Genomic DNA, 18,188 nt, shown 5'->3' with positions numbered 1-18,188 from the left:
TGTGTGTCTAATGTGTGAGGGCTTAATGAGCATGTGCTCATATGGGCTCATGTATGGTTCTGTGGCGAATTGGGAATTTGTGTGTATGTAATATGTTTTGTATGTGGGCCATATTAGGAAGTTCCGGGGTGGGCAATATGTTCATTCATGATTCTGGTTGGTGAATGCTGTGTGTGTGTGTGTGTGTGTTTGTGTGTGTGTGTGTGTGTGTGTGTGTGTGTGTGTGTGTGCGCACAAATGTATGTATGTGTTTCTGCACCCTTTAAGAGCATGTGACGGTCAGGGAGAGAGGCTATAAGTGTTGTACTCAGTGTTCCACAGAGACGAGATGCTTCCTGCCACTGCGACTATGATGATGGTGATATTCACCTTGGTTATTTTGGGATGTGTGGAGTTCCAAGGGGGGATGGCCTCTGACTCTGGGGTGTACAGAATGTCCATGACCGACGACAACAACAGACAGCAACAGCATCTTCAGGTAAGCATAAACCTACACCCAAAATGACCTCTAAAGTAGTAGTGTTGGCTATAGGGATCTTGAAAAAAATTGGTAAAATGTAGCGAAATACATCTTTATGTCAATTAGATAATAAAGTAGGCATTTAGTAGACATTTAAAGTGACAATAACTTTTTAGCAACCAGACCAAATTCACATAGAAATGTGCGTTATAGTGAAAGCAAGTCTAAGAAGCGGTGGATATGTTCTATATGCACTATTTCTATGCTTCCCTTCTTAAGTTTTGTTTTGCGTCTTTTACTTTGTTTTGTACACCAGCTTCAAACAGATGAAAATACAATATTTTTGGTTATGGAAAATATATTTCACAGTGATTTAGATGGTATAATGATTCTCTACACTATACTAGCTTATTTTGTCACATAAACTGAAGTTTGGCAAACTATTAGAGTTTTAGCAACCAGGAAATGGCAGAGCGATTTCTGCATAGTGCATCTTAAATAATTCTTATTTTCATAGTAAACTTTATTTAAAAAAAATTGTAAATAATTGCAGCTCATAGAGCTGAATGAGCACTTACAAGAAGCATAAAGTAAGTAATAAAAGCAGAGAAAACAGGAAAGCGTAGGCTTAAATTAGTAGAACATTTAAGATGGTCATACGAAAGATCATTTAGCTATTTCATTTAGAATTTTAGGTTCCCAATAGGTATCACCCAAACATCTTTTTAAAGTATTTGATGAAACATTGAATTTGATCTTACCACTATTAGCCCATAGAAATGCATTGAATAATAGATTCATACATGGCAAAACAGACGGTCAAAAAATAAATCAAATGGGAGTATGTTTTGAAGTGTCTGTCCTATATCTGAAAGATACAGTACAAGAAATATTAGATTTATTTAAAAAAATTAAGTGACCCATATTTAACCCCTTTTTTTGGCACTAAATTTCAGTAAACTATATGTCTCCTGGTCTGACAAACATCGCTGTAGCTGTGTCACCTTCCACTGCAGATGCGGAAGGAAGACATAGGTGGATGCATTGGATTGAAACGCAGTCCATGCAAACAGATATTTCTAGATTTAACGGACTGATTTAGAATTTTTATTTTGTTATGCTAATTAGGTCTCCACGGGGAGCCGGCCTAGACTCTAGGGGGTTAAATGATTTCTGTATAATGGACAGAAAAGGCTAGCCTATGTCTTTCTTGTGTGCCCTATCCTGTTCTGATAAGCTATCAGTCTGACAATGATGCACACCATGAATTAAAACAAAATCTGGCCTTAATGGCCACATGTAAAATATAATTTTTTCTAATTCTTTCTACATTTTATTCACACACAAAAAAACTGAAGGGGTGAAATATTTCAAGTGTTTTTCTGCATTTTGCTTTTCAGACGAACAATGAAATTCTACGGAGTCTCGAGGTGGATGATTTCAAAATCAACGTAGTCCCAACCAGGGGAAAAGTCAGCTCAGCACCTACCATGGTCCGACTCTACCCGCCACCGGTCAAACCTTTACACCTTCACGCCAACCTCCCACTGCGTTTCGGCCGGAACTCCCAACCTGATGACACGCACTCACCCAAATCCACCCTCAATTTACCACAACGGTTTGGAAGAGCACAGGGGTGTGGTGCAACGTTTATGACCTCATGTATTGAATGTCCCCGGATCGGGACAGTGCCCTCTGCCACCTTGCCCCCAAGGTTGGGTAGGAATGAGTTCTACCACAGGTATCCTTTCCGAGCCATGGCCTTTTACTCACGCATGTCTGAACCCGTGCCAAATGGAAACATTAGGTAGGCCTACATTTACATATAATGCAGACTGGGCTCATAGACTAGACATAACATAGTAAGCGTAAATCTACTTACTACTTTTGACCTACTTTGCAACTACTTAGCATGTTAGTTTACCCTTCCCCTAATCCTAACTTTAACCTTAACCCTTTAACCTAACTCCTAACCCTAACCTTAACCCTAACATTAACACCTAACTCTAACCCCTAGCTAAAGCGACAACAAATTGGAATTCATAACATATCATACACTTTGCAAATTTGTAACATATTGTACGTTTTGCAAATTCACAACATATTGTACGAATTGCAATTCATAACATATTGAAAACGTTAGCCATTTAGCTAATGTTAGCATTAGCCACCTAGCCATCCCTAGCTAACATTAGCCACAACAACTTGGAATTTGTAACATTTCATACCTTTTGCAAATTCGTGACATATTTTACATTTTGCAAATTCGGAACATATTGTACGAATTGAAATTCGTAACATATGATACGAAATTGATGATGGACATCCACAAATTAATATATACCATATGAAATGTAACATATCATACTTAATGGAGTGTCTCAGAATAATACAAAATGCTTTGAGACCACATTGCATAATGGTGTTTTTGTTGCATGTTTAACATAAGGTATAATGACTGACCATAAAAAATAGTAGCCTATGGAAAAAAGATTAGATACAATATTGACTTTCGGATGGAGCAATATTACTTGTCTATAAGCCTATGATTTCAAAATGTAAATATATTTTCTTCCGGCATCAAGACTATTATATTATGATTTTGGCTCAGAGGAAGAAGAGACTCTAACCCTAAAACTCTAAAGTTAGCAACAACAAATTGGAATTCATAACATATACATTTTGAAAATTTGTAACATATTGAAAAGAGGTCGAAGTTGGATTTACTCTTTTGAACTTTAAACGAATTCTGACACCACAGAAGAGCGTGCTGTTTCCACAACGTGGCTTGTGGCTTTTCCTCATATTTATCTAATAGCCTATGTAATGTATGAATATTGTTAAGTTGGTGCCATATTGTTACTTAGTCATGTAAAGCACAAATTAAAATGACTATACCGATTATACCATTGATTTGAATGTCATTTGTTTGAAGCGTTTCAGCACCATGGACAGGTCCTGAACGATGGACAGGTCCTGAATGTGATCTACCAAATGTCAACTTCTCATAGTTCCACTTCTTGAAACAGCAATGTAGCTTATCAAACAGCAATACATCATACATGTAGTATATCGATATACACTACACTGTGTATATACAAAAGTATTTGGACACCACTTCAAATTAGTGGTTTTGGCTATTTCAGGTAGGTGTATAAAATCGAGCACAGAGCCATGCAATCTCCATAGACAAACATTGGCATTAGAATGGTTTTACTGAAGAGCTCAGTGACTTTTAATGTGGCACCATTGTAGGATGCCACCATTCCAACAAGTCAATTGTTCAAATTTCTGCCCTGCTAGAGCTGCCCCGCTGTAAGTGCTGTAAGTGCTGTAAGTGCTGTTATTGTGAAGTGGAAACGTCTAGGAGCAACAGCGACTGTGCCGCCAAGTGGTAGGCCACACAAGCTCACAGAACAGGACAGGCGAGTAGCGCATAAAAATCGTCTGTCCTCGGTTGCAACACTCACTACCGAGTTTCAAACTGTCTTTGGAAGCAATGTCACCACTATAACTGTTTGTCAGCCACACACACGCCTAAGATCACCATGCGCCATGCCAAGTGTCGGTGTAAAGCTTGATGCTATTGGAGCAGTAGAAATGCGTTCTCTGGTGTGATGAATCACACTTCACCATCTGGCAGTCCGACGGATGAATCTGGGCTTGGCAGATGCCAGGAGAACGCTACGTGCCGCAATGCATAGTGGCAACTGTAAAGTTTGGTGGAGGAGGAATAATGGCCAGGGGCTGTTTTTCATGGTTCGGGGTAGACCCCTTAGTTCCAGTGAAGGGAAATCTCGTCATTCTAGACGATTCCATCCTTCCAACTTTGTGGCAACAGTTTGGGGAAGGCCCTTTTCTCTTTTAGCAATGCCCTCATGCACAAAGACAAGTCCATACAGAAATGGTTTGTCGAGATCGGTGTGGAAGAGCTTGACTGGCCTGCGCAGAGCAGTGACCTCAACTCTCTCGAACATCTTTGGGATTAATTGGAACGGCGACTGTGAGCCAGGCCTAATCGCCCAACATCAGTGAGCGACCTCACTAATACTCTTGTGGCTGAATGGAAGCAAGTCCCCACAGCAATGTCCCATCATCTAGTGCAAAGCCTTCCCAAAAGAGGGGAGGCTGTTATAGCAGAAAAGGGGGGACCAGCTCCATATTAATGCACATTATTTAAGAATGCGATTTTCGACAAGCAGGTGTCCACATACCTTTGGTCATGTAGTGTAGCTAATACGATGACCTAATACATTACACCAAGGCCTATCTTTACCATCTGATGAACTCATAATGGAGCCGCGGTGTGAATGGTGTCATACATTATATTCACCATGATCAACATCATGAAGTGATGTAGACAATACAATTAAAAAAAATTTTGGGGAAAGTGAGCACAGGCCAGGGTCATTGTTGGCTGGGCTACAGGGAGTTTGTCAAGGCAAAGAGAGCGACAGAGGGGGTCTCAAGTGATTCACAGAACCGTCCTTACGAGACGGCGACTTCTTGTGAGAGCTCCCTCCCCCTCCTCGGAAGATAAAGGTATACTTAGTACTTAAAAAGATAGTGTAATATCTGGAAAAAAAACAGGTCACAGTCAGTGCTTGACGTGCAGCTCCTGCAACTAAATATAAACAGTACCAGCACCCAAAATGAGTACGGGCATCTATTTCAATCCAAGTCAAGCACAGTACTTAGCTAATGATAGATAGGTTAGTGTAATAGCTAGACTATGTGGGGGGGGACAAAATGGCGCCGTAGAGAGAACACTGTGTTCCAGCGAGCTCCCGTGGCATTCGTAAATTTATATTCTTTCATTAATCTTCTAGCTTGAAAAAGTGGTAGAATTGGCTAAATAAGTTATCCTGCAATGAGTCTTGACGGTTATTTCTCAAAAATCTCCGACAACATGCCCAGCAGAGCTACTAAGAACTCGACCAAAACCACCATCCCTGTAGATGTGCAGGAGGAGCTAGCTTACGTTAGCGAAGCTAACATCGTTACGGATCCAGGCACAATGGACCTGGTGTAATGGCAGTCCTCCTCCTCTTCATATGAAGAGGAGGAGTATTGAGGGAACCAAGGCGCAGCGTAGTGAAATGACATAATTTTATTAACGAAAACACGAACTTGACTAAACTAACAAAAACAACAAACGGGGTAGACAGACCTAGACGACGAACTTACATAAAACAAGAAGAACGCACGAATAGGAAACATAGGCTACACAAACCGAACAAACCGTACACAGTCCCTTATGGTGCAAACATATACACAGACACGGAAGACAATCACCCACAACGAACACTGTGAAAACGCCTACCTAAATATGACTCTTAATTAGAGGAACGCCAAACACCTGCCTCTAATTAAGAGCCATACCAGGCAACCCAATAAACCAACACAGAAACAGAAAACATAGAATGCCCACCCAAACTCACGTCCTGACCAACTAACACATATAACAAACTAACAGAAATAGGTCAGGAACGTGACATAACCCCCCCCATAAGGTGCGAACTCTGGGCGCACCAGCACAAAGTCTAGGGGAGGGTCTGGGTGGGCATCTGACCACGGTGGTGGCTCAGGCTCCGGGCGATGTCCCCACCCCACCATAGTCAATCCCAGCCTCCATCTCCCCCTAAAAATGTCCACCCATATCTTACCCCCACAAAATCCTCTTAGTAACATCCCTGACAGGGACAGCACCGGGACAGAGGGATAGATCAAGACATAGGGATAGCACAAGACAGAGGGATAGATCAGAATATAGAGGTAGATCAAGATAGAGAGGGAGATCAGGATAGAGGGGCAACTCCGGACTGAAAGGCAGCTCCGGACAGAGAGACAGCTCCGGACTGAGGGGCAGTTCTGGGTATATAGCCGTTTCTGGCTGAAGGGCAGCTCATGGCTGACCGACGGATCTGGACGCTCATGGCAGGCTGACGGCTCTCGACGCTCATGGCAGGCTGACGGCTCTCGACGCTCATGGCAGGCTGACGGCTCTCGACGCTCATGGCAGGCTGACGGCTCTCGACGCTCATGGCAGGCTGACGGCTCTCGACGCTCATGGCAGGCTGACGGCTCTCGACGCTCATGGCAGGCTGACGGCTCTCGACGCTCATGGCAGGCTGACGGCTCTCGACGCTCATGGCTGGCTGAAGGCTCTGGCTGCTCATGGCTCGCTGGCGGCTCTGGCAGATCCTGTCTGGCTGGCGGCTCTGGCGGATCCTGTCTGGTTGGCGGCTCTGGCGGATCCTGTCTGGTTGGCGGCTCTGGCGGATCCTGTCTGACGGACGGCTCTAGCGGCTCCTGTCTGGCGGACGGCTCTAGCGGCTCCTGTCTGGCGGACGGCTCTAGCGGCTCCTGTCTGGCGGACGGCTTTGCAGGCTCATGGCAGACGGGCGGCTTTGCAGGCTCATGGCAGACGGATGGCTCAGACGGCGCTGGGGAGACGGATGGCTCAGATGGCGCTGGGGAGACGGATGGCTCAGATGGCGCTGGGGAGACGGATGGCTCAGATGGCGCTGGGGAGACGGATGGCTCAGATGGCGCTGGGGAGACGGATGGCTCTGGCCGGATAAGGCGCACTGTAGACCTGGTGCGCGGTGCCGGAACTGGAGGCACCGGGCTAAGGACACGCACCTTCATGCTAGTGCGGGGAGCAGGAACAGGGCACACTGGACTCTCAAAGCCTACTCTATACCTGGTGCGTGGTACCGGCACTGGTGGCACCGGGCTGAAGGCAAGCACATCAGGATTAGTAGGGGGAGAAGAAACAGTGTGTACAGGGCTCTGGAGACGCACAGGTGGCTTAGTGCGTGGTGTAGGCACTGTAGGTACTAGGCTGGGGCGGGGAGGTGGCGCCGGAAATACCGGACCGTGCAGGCGTACTGACTTTCTTGAGCATTGAGCCTGCCCAACCTTACCTGGTTGAATGCTCCCGGTCGCCCGACCAGTGCGGGGAGGTGGAATAACCCGCACTGGGCTATGTAGGCGAACCGGGGAAACCATGCGTAAGGCAGGTGCCATGTATGCCGGCCCGAGGAGACGCACTGGAGACCAGACGTGTTGAGCCGGCCTCATGACACCTGGCTCAATGCCCAATCTAGCCCTACCAGTGCGGGGAGGTGGAATAACCCGCACTGGGCTATGCACTCGTACAGGAGACACCGTGCGCTCTACTGCGTAACACGGCACCTGCCCGTACTCCCACTCTCCACGATAAAGCCTGGGAAGTGGGCGCAGGTCTCCTACCTGTCCTTGGCCCACTACCTCTTAGCCCCCCCCAATACATTTTTGGGTGTTACTCATGGGCTTTTTGGGCTTCCGTGCAAGACGCGTCACCTCATAACTCCGGTTCCTCTCTCTCTTTTCCTCCGCTCTCCGAACTGCCTCCAGCTGTTCCCATGGACGGTGATTAACTTTAGCCCATGGTCCTTCTCCGTTAAATACTTGCTCCCAACTCCACAAGTCCTGTATACTCTCCCGTTGCTCGAAATTCCGCTGCTTGGTTCTGGATTGGTGGGTGATTCTGTAACGGCAGTCCTCCTCCTCTTCATCTGAAGAGGAGGAGTATTGAGGGAACCAAGGCGCAGCGTAGTGAAATGACATAATTTTATTAACGAAAACACGAACTTGACTAAACTAACAAAAACAACAAACGGGGTAGACAGACCTAGACGACGAACTTACATAAAACAAGAAGAACGCATGAATAGGAAACATAGGCTACACAAACCGAACAAACCGTACACAGTCCCTTATGGTGCAAACATATACACAGACACGGAAGACAATCACCCACAACGAACACTGTGAAAACGCCTACCTAAATATGACTCTTAATTAGAGGAACGCCAAACACCTGCCTCTAATTAAGAGCCATACCAGGCAACCCAATAAACCAACACAGAAACAGAAAACATAGAATGCCCACCCAAACTCACGTCCTGACCAACTAACACATATAACAAACTAACAGAAATAGGTCAGGAACGTGACACCTGGTGATTCAAAAGATGACGGACAACATTACTAAAGTGATCGATGTTAAGATAAGAACGGTCTTGGAAGCAATAGCAGGCCATTCAGCTGAGTTACAGAGGGTGGTCAAATGTGTCGATGAGGCTGAAGGAAGAATTGCTACAGTGGAAGCTTCAACTACATCTATGGACGCTAAGATGAAAGCACTTGAAAAACAGGTGCGCGAAATGGCGGAGCACATCGACGACTTGGATAATCGAGGACGCAGATGCAATATTCGGGTTGTGGGACTCCCGGAAAATTCTGAAGGGACACGTTCAGTAAATTTTTTTGAGGAATGGATCCCCGACTACTTACAAATGGACACTAAGGCTGGTCGTGTGAAGCTGGACACAGCCCATCGCTCTCAAGCACCGATACCCGGTCCCAACCAGCGCCCACGGCCAGTGGTTATAAAGTTCCACAACTTCACCGACAAGCAGCGCGGCTAGAAACATCGGCTCTGACGGTAGTCAACGTAAAGGTCCAAAGGTCTCATTCTTCAATGATTATTCCACAGCGGTTGTACGAAGACGCAAAGGGTTTGATGAGGCGAAGGCTCGACTCAGGAGAATGAAGATGGACTACGCTCTGTTGTACCCGGCCACATTGAAGATTATGGTCAACGGATCGCCTAAGAAACTCTTCACACCTGAGGAGGCTGCTGCGTTTATTGACTCTCTCGGGTAAATAACTTTAAGCTGCGCCGCCGCAGCATTGGATAACTTTATTATCTTTTTTGAATCTGATCAGGAAACAGTGGTGTGAGTTCTCACATGCTCCGGTTCAGTAATATTCGTATTTTTATTATTTTTCTTGCTAAAGTAACTGCCGCTATAGCTCAGGCTGAGACATGGGTGAATCTATATTGGTGCCCGGGCTTGGTTTTAGGTGGAAGAGCCTCAATCTTCATATATTGATTTTCATTTTCATATGTATAAAGGACGAGGCTATTGAGTGGCAATGCAGACTTAAGAGTCTACATTGGAAAGTTGAAATCCCCTGCATGTTAGCTAGTGGGAAAACCCCCTTTTGGATCTTTACATGTTTCATTTTTGGGTTTAGTATAGTTCGAGTTCAGGGTTCATATCGTTTGGTTATGCTCGGTGAGATAGAAGAGAGTTCAGCACATGGAAAAGGGTACCACCCCACTTTTTACAGTGGGATTCAGTCTGAATATGAAACGGTCAAAGTGCAATGGCAGGTAACACACTGCGTGTATGTACATGGAACATTAGAGGGAGCCATAATCCCATTAAAAGGAAGAAAGTACTGTCTTTTTTGAAGAAAGAAAATATTGATATTGCCCTGTTGCAAGAAACTCAGTTGGATGAGGGGGTTTGGTCAAGTGTTTTTCTCATCATTTACATTCAGAAGTAGAGGTGTAGCAATTCTTGTGAAAAAGAACTTACCACTTAAGGTCTTGAATTGTGTGAAAGATCAACTTGGTCGCTTTGTTATAATTAATGGTACTTTACAAGGACAGAACATCTCCATAATGAATATTTACTTCCCCCCTGCCCACCCCCCTGATTTCCTTACTAAGGTATTTCTAGACTTTTCAGAATTAAACTCAGACACTGCAGTGGTTGGATGAGATTTTAATTGTTTGTTGAACCCCCTTATTGATAAGTTGCCCAGCGGTATAGCTTCACTCTCTCCTCGAGCTAAGTCACTTATGCTATTTGTGATGATCTGGGGTATGCTGATGTTTGGAGAACTTTTCACCCCTCCAACAGAGAGTTCACTTTTTTCTCTGCACCTCATGGATGTCAGACTAGAATAGATTACTTTTTTGTGCCCAGGACGTCTTTGCAGTCTGTTTTATCCACTAGGATAGGAAGCATAGTCATATCTGATCATGCGGAGGTGATCCTGGACATAAAACTCAACGGGGCATTCAATCTGTCAAGACATTGGAGGTTGAATACAACCATCCTTAAAGACCATACGTTCACATCATATTTTATTACAGAGTTTAAAGCATTTTTCTCTATTAACTCTCAATCAACAGATAATCCCTCGCTCCTTTGGGAAACCTGTAAAGCGTACGCCAGGGGTCTGATTATGTCATACACAGCCACTAAGAGGCGGAAAAAGCTTGAAAAGCAAAAAAGGTTAGAGGTTGAATTAGGAACTAAAGAGAAGGACTACATTAAAACTCCCACTCCTGCCCTATTAAAGGAAATATCAGTTCTCAGATCAACGTTGGACTCTCTCCTAACACAGGACGCTGAAAAGAAAATGGGATTTGTCAGGCAAAAACTATATGAATATGGCGATAAGCCAGGAAAGTACTTGGCGTACCTAGCTAAAAAGAGAGCTGACTCACAGTCAATTGCTACTATTACTGATTCGGATGGCAATCATTTATATGAAAATAAATTGATAAATGACTCATTTAAGAAATTTTATGCAAATCTTTATGCCTCAGAACTGCCAAATGACGCACCCAAATTAATGGAGAATTTCTTTTCTAAGATTGAGCTCCCTACTATCTCCGAAGAACAGAGGTCTCTCCTTAATGCCCCTATCACCGAGGAAGAGATAATGTTCGCAATTAAGAATCTGCAAAACGGTAAGGCCCCAGGACCAGACGGGTTTGGTAGTGAATTCTATAAAGAGTTTCATGGCCTGTTCCTTGAGCCATTGCGTGATATGTTTAACCACTCATTTTCAAATGACCAGCTCCCTCAAACGCTGAGGGAAGCCAACATATCACTTATTCTCAAAAAGGGAAAATGTCCAGAGTCTTGTTCCTCGTACAGACCAATTTCCCTTCTGAATGTGGATAGAAAATTACTTTCTAAAATTCTAGCCACAAGATTAGAGGGCTCACTGCCACTAATTGTGAAAGGAGACCAAACTGGCTTCATTAAGGGCCGTAAGTCATGCAACAATGTCAGGCGGCTTCTTAATGTAATTCAAGCCTGCCAACAAAGTGCTATGGATGGTCTTGTGCTCTCTCTAGATGCTGAGAAAGCATTTGACCGTGTGGAGTGGTCTTACCTACTCTTTGCTCTAAATAAACTTGGTCTAGGGGACAACTTTATAAAATGGGTGAAAGTTTTATATGATGATCCTCAGACTGCTGTCCTTACTAATGGGCTAAGGTCAAATAGCTTCTCTATATACAGGGGTACCAGACAGGGCTGCCCTTTGTCCCCCCTCCTATTTGCACTCGCTATGGAACCACTGGCCGAGGCCATCAGGGTAACGCCTGCTATACAGGGGCTGCTCATTGGTGATGTTCACCATAAAATAAGCTTGTATGCTGATGATGTCCTGATATTCATCTCTAATCCCGAGACCTCAACTACATCTCTTATTAATATTATTCAATTATTCAGCGAATTCTCAGGCTACAAGATTAACTTAACTAAATCAGAGGCTATGCCACTTGGTAGCCTTCACTCTGTACCTAATACTTCTCCCCCTTCCCTTTTAAATGGTCTCCCTCAGGCTTTACGTATCTGGGTATATTTGTAACTCCTAAATTCCAGCGAATGTACAAAGCCAAATTTGTTCCCTTGTTTGATACAATAAGACAGGATCTGGAGCGCTGGAACTCTCTCCCGATTTCTTGGTTGGGTAGAATATCCCTCTTGAAAATGAACATTTTACCTAGACTACTTTACCCAATCCAAATGATCCCAGTATTACTCTCCAATAAGATAATAAAGGATGTAAACGGATGGCTAAGTTCCTTCATATGGAGTAAACGCAAGCCAAGGCTTAAGATGGCAATATTGCAGCTGCCAAGTTCTATGGGGGGCTTGGATCTGCCCAATATCAGGTTCTATCAGTGGTGTGCCCACCTATGTTATATTTCTGATTGGATCACAAACGATGACTCCTCTATTTGGTTAGACATTGAGACTTCTCTTTCAAAATACCCCTTACAGGATCTTTTATTTTTCAGAAGTTTCAAGTCTGTAGAAGATCACTGCAATAATCCTATTACACTTAGCACACTCAAGGTTTGGAGGTCAGTTCAGCGCTTCCTGGGAAGGTCCAAACTAACCTCTGCTCTCCCAATTCTTAAAAACCCAGATTTTGGTCCAGGATTGCTAGATGCTGGCTTTAACTTTTGGCTTAATAATGGCATACGCAGACTAAATGATTTATTTGCTGACAAGATTCTATTGTCATTTGAGCAGATGGTGGAGAAATATCGACTCCCAAAGCAGGACTTTTTCCGCTTCCTACAAGTAAGACATTATATTGTGAAGAGCACCACCTTAATTGGTAACCCTGATATGTCTGTCATTGAGAGAATGCTTTTTTTTCCACAAAGGAAAATGTCTGTAAGTGTGTTTTATGATGCTTTAAGGTCCTTTCCTGCTGTCAACACACAGAGGGTGAAACAAGTGTGGGAGAAAGAATTGTCTGTGACTATTGACGAAGAGATGTGGGAGGACATTTGGAGATATGCAAAAACAATATCTATATGTAATCGTACTAAAGCAATCCAATTAAGAATAATACACAGATTGCATATAGCCCCAAATCGCAGACATGCCTTTAGCCCCTCTCCCTCTTCCCCTCAGTGTCTTAAATGCAAAACTGATACAGGCACCCTAACACATTGTTTATGGTCATGTACCAAAATACAACGATACTGGTCTGGTGTTCTGCAAGAAATTGAAAAGATCCTAGGGGGTTGATCTAGAATCTCTAGAATCTAGAATCTAGATCTTGGACCCAGTTTCGTTATTGTTAGGTCTCCCTAGTAGGCATGTTACTTCTGTGAGTAAGAGGAGGCTTTACAACATCCTTACCTTTGCTGCAAGGAAAAACATCCTTTTACGGTGGATTAGTGATAAGGTTCCTTCTATTAAAGATTGGCATGAGATACTTTTTGAATGGGTGCCTCTGGAATATCTGACATGTACATTGCATTCTAAAACAGATCAGTTCTACAAAGTGTGGGAACCCTATCTAAATTACCTAGAACCTGAGGTATCAGCTATTATGCTGCAAGGATTCTCTTAGAATGGTGGTGATCTATGTACTCAGAATTACACTGTATGCTCCATGTGTGGAACCTAACTTCTTAGTCTAAACCGAGCTTTTTTGTTTAATTTCTGTTTGTAAGTTTGTTTAAAATGTGTGTATTGAGAGACGCAATGATGGGGATAGGGTGGGAGAGACGGGGGGAGGGAGATGGTGTGCGTATGTATGTGTATGTATATGTGTATATATATATGTATGCGCAGGTATGTGTAGGCGGGTGCTGTTTCTCTTTGTTGTTTTTTTTGCCTGGTCTCTGTTGTTGTATCTCTTTAATATGGGTGAAAATTGTGAAATTCCAATAAAAATACTGTAAAAAAAAAAAAAAGCTAGACTATGTGAGTGCGGGGTCATATCACTTCCCACTGGGCACAGATGTCAGTTCAACGTCTAGTTTGGATTTGTCAACTAACGTGAATTCAACATGAAATCAACAAAACACTTCGTCATGGCATTGGATTTAGACTAAAAGTCAGGTGAAAAAACTACAAAATTCTCTTACATTGATGATTTTTTGCAAAGGCAATCAGTTTTCCACATTGATTCAATGTCATCACATAGATCTTTTTTTTGAATGACGTGGAAACACTGTTGATTCAACCAGTCTTTGCTCAACCTGTTACTGTAAAGCGTGTATTGCAGCAGAGTCTCCAGAGGAGTATACATTGTAGCTAGCAAGGTCTCTGGAGTTCACATTCAGAAGTTTTGCCTCAGATGAAGAGTGCACTTTGTAGGCTTCCTCCACACAGGCTGGGAAGTCCCCGGCAGAGTGAAGTGAGACACCCCCATTTCCTGGTCCCAGAATACACTGAGACACCCACAAGGGACACTTCCACTATGGCTACAGAGGAAACATCCTACCTGAGTACTTATAAAATACAACAAACCTAGAATCAATCAATAACAACCTATAGTCAATCAATATTGATATATGACATGTACTCAAATAGATTTTTTTTAAAGGGACTGTACTAAATCTGTAAAGCTGAAGCATTACAGATTCCGAGATAGAAATGTGAAGGTAATTTCTGATTTAGCCACTGTTTAATGTGAATACAGTTTCAGCTAACACTTCGATCACACCGTCATTGCATTTTGGTACACCAGAATAAAGGAAACGCTGCATTTGCCATGCAGCATTGCGTTGCAGAGGCAGTTGCAGTGCGTTCGGTGTGATGCATATGTTGGATTGATCAATCGTATGCATAGACGGCTTGACAGAAACGGTAGCAGAAGGTGAATGTTGAACTTTTGTTGCATACATATCCAGATGATGCTGCTTATTATTTTGCACAATAACTCTGTCGGTGTGATCGAAGTGTAATGCAGGAACATTGCCTTTAAATTTGAATCACGCTGTAAAGCTGAACGTCTGCGATGTGAATTGAATAGAGCCCAATATGTATACAGTGGTGTAAAGTAAAGTAAAAATACTTTAAAGAACACCTAAAGTCGTTTTTGGGGGGTATCTGTACTTTACTTTACTATTTATATATTTGACAACTTTTACTTTTACTTCACTACATTCCTAAAGAAAATAATGTACTTTTTACTCCATACATTTTCCCTGACACCCAAAAGTACTCCTTACATTTTGAATACTTAGCTGGACAGGAAAATGGTCCAATTCACTTTTACTGAAGTAGTATTTTACTGGGTGACTTTCACTTTTACTTAAGTCATTTTCTATTAAGTTATCATTACTTTTACTGAAGTTTGACAATTGGGTCCTTTTTCCAGCACTGCATATTCTAATAATTCTCATGTGCCAACATATCGCCATGGTCCATACCATGGTGGATCTTGCCAGCCAACCAGAAAGGCAAGACGAAGCAATTCAGGCATTCTTGAAAGTCAGGACAATCTTTGTCCTGCAAAGAAACATGATTTTTCTAGTTTAACATTTTTATTTTGCAAGCAGTAGGGATTTACATGAATTACATGTGGAGTGGAGCTTTATAGTTAGGGTAGTGGGGGGTAACTAGCTCCCTGGGGTAACCCCCCATTCTAATTTACATAAAGATCACAAGATTATTTCCACCAAATTATTTTCCCAAAACTTTCTGGAGATATTTCAACAAAAAGATTTTGTGGTAAATTGATAAAAAAAATTGAAATTTTGAAGTTGTAGATATATTTCAAAGAACTTAGATCTACATATATTTTTTTAAATATACAAATAGAAAAGCCTTAAGATAAATAATCCACTTGTTCAGAGAGAAAATGTAAATACTTTTTTAGTAAAGTAGTAATATCTTGGATGAGTGTGTTGGGGTCAACTCGCCCAACTCCCCTACTAGACAATGAATAGCCCAGTTAGCACTAGTTTATGCTAACTTACTAGCTAGAAACTTCACTAGCAGTAAATGCTAGCCAGCTTGCTAGTTAACATAAGCTGCTTGGAGTACTAGCTAGCAACCTTACTACCAGGTAAAACACATTAAAAAAGATAACGCAACTTAATTTCAGGTATAAATATTTCCACTAGTGACTGATAGCTTTACAGTTAATGCAACTTTATAGCCTTTTAGATAATTTACAAAGCATTTTATGTCATATAACTAGATAGCTATCTATGTTTTTAAGAGAGCACTTTTCAATTGGCATCTCTCCCATCGGGTAATTGAAAAACGCCTAAATTCTAAAAACAATATTTCATGAAATAACTCAAAAAGTGTAAACGGTAGCAATTTATTTCAATTTATAGTTTATTTGCCTAAACATGATCTTCATCCACATTTCCAATGTTTATATTTACAAATGTTGCATTTTTGTGTCAGCAATCAGACATTGTTCTTAGAGGGGGCTTGTTACCCCATAGTACCCTATGTGATGACATCATGTGCATACCTTCAAAATGATTTGGCAAATCCTAATTAATTAGAAAAACACCGTTTCCATTATCATTTGTCACAATAATGCAATACACCCCTGTAGAAGGTACAAAATGTATCCTATATATGCCGTTTCCATTACACGTCGCATAGATTTTTTGTTTGTTGTTTCTACATTGGTTCTGGGATGAAGGAGTGATTCAGGGGAGCTTCCCTGGAGGGGAACAAGGAGGGGTACAGGCAGTGGGGGTTGGGGGTTGTTTGGGTTCCAATCGGTTCTGTTGGAGATTCAGGACTCGTTCTACAGGACCGACGCTGTGACAGCCATGTCGCTGGCAGGCGACAGTCGTTCTACTTCCATAACTGAGGCTAATGTATAGCACACACATATACACACACACACACACACACACACACACACACACACACACACACACACACACACACACACACACACACACACACACACACACACACACACACACACACACACACACACACACACACACACACACACACATATACACACACACACACACACACACATATACACACACACATCCCAAACATCTATCTGTTTCCTGATAAATGAAGAGAGATACCTCACAAAGTACAAGAAACAAAGATTAGTTTATTTGTTTTACTGTCAACAAAATTAACATCTGGTTGCAAACATTAATAGCTACCGATTTCTAGTCCCTTTTCTGCCTGCTATATCTTAGTTTTCCATTGTTTCACACAAGCTGCTTAGAGTCTATTATTCCTACAACTGTTTCAGTTATTCAATAGGTTTAATAGGCTTACCATAGGAAATGGGTGTGACTCGCATAGCTGGCATCGCTTCCAATATATTGCTCAATCGACGCGCTTATAAAATATTTTTTTTTCAGCATGGTGATTCATGGCTTATTCAACAGGGATCATCGTGAAATTTGAGAAAGTTGTGTTTGACAGCTCTACTTTCCAATACTAATGGGTTTTCTTGGGGCGTAGCCACGAGAAGGTACAAAATATGCTCTGTGTCAAGTTTCTGAAACACTTTGTAAAGGTGGGGTAATTTACTTGAGAATCAGACACACTTTCATCTTTCAACAGGTGAGCTGCTGTTTGTTGCCTTTACCTGTTCATTAAAACATTTAGACAACTATTATCTATTCATTCATTTTGGGGAGTTTGTGCTCTTTAAAACAACCAACAACTATCAGTTGTAGGTGTTTCCTATTCTCTCTGTTTTTGTAGCCTTCAGTCGAAACCAAAACAACATTTTGTGAATATCTATATAGTTCTCTGGATACAACATTTGTGAGACCGTGTATGGTTATTTTATGAACTATTTCTAAATAGACTGATTACATTTTATCCGGATTAAATAAACTGGATATTTTCCTACCTGAGGTGGGCGTTAACTCAACCTGGTCTCAGAGCATTTCACATTATTCTGTAACTAAATAAGAGATACTCCATTTAGTGTGATATGTTATGTTTTGTATGGTCACCCAGGATACAAGTCAGTATTCATTGCCCATTTATGTCGGAGGATGTTGGGGGGATGCTGCTCCTTCAAATACTTTTCCGTTTGCTACCCAAAATGTTTGACCCAAGTTAATGCTACCAAATACTAATTGAGTGTATGTAAACTTCTGACCCACTGGGAATGTGATGAAAGAAATAAAAGCTGAAATAAATCATTCTCTATTCTGACATTTCACATTCTTAAAATAAAGTGGTGATCCTAACTAACTCAAGACAGGGCATTTTTACTCGGATTAAATGTCAGGAATTGTGAAAAGTGAGTTTTAAATGTATTTGGCTAAAGTGTACGTAAACTTCCATCTTCAACTGTAAGAATATATCAC

This window comes from Salvelinus fontinalis, chromosome 22 (genome assembly GCF_029448725.1).
Source record: "Salvelinus fontinalis isolate EN_2023a chromosome 22, ASM2944872v1, whole genome shotgun sequence".
Classification (NCBI taxonomy): Eukaryota; Metazoa; Chordata; class Actinopteri; order Salmoniformes; family Salmonidae; genus Salvelinus; species Salvelinus fontinalis.
Note: the sequence above shows the minus strand (reverse complement) of the source record.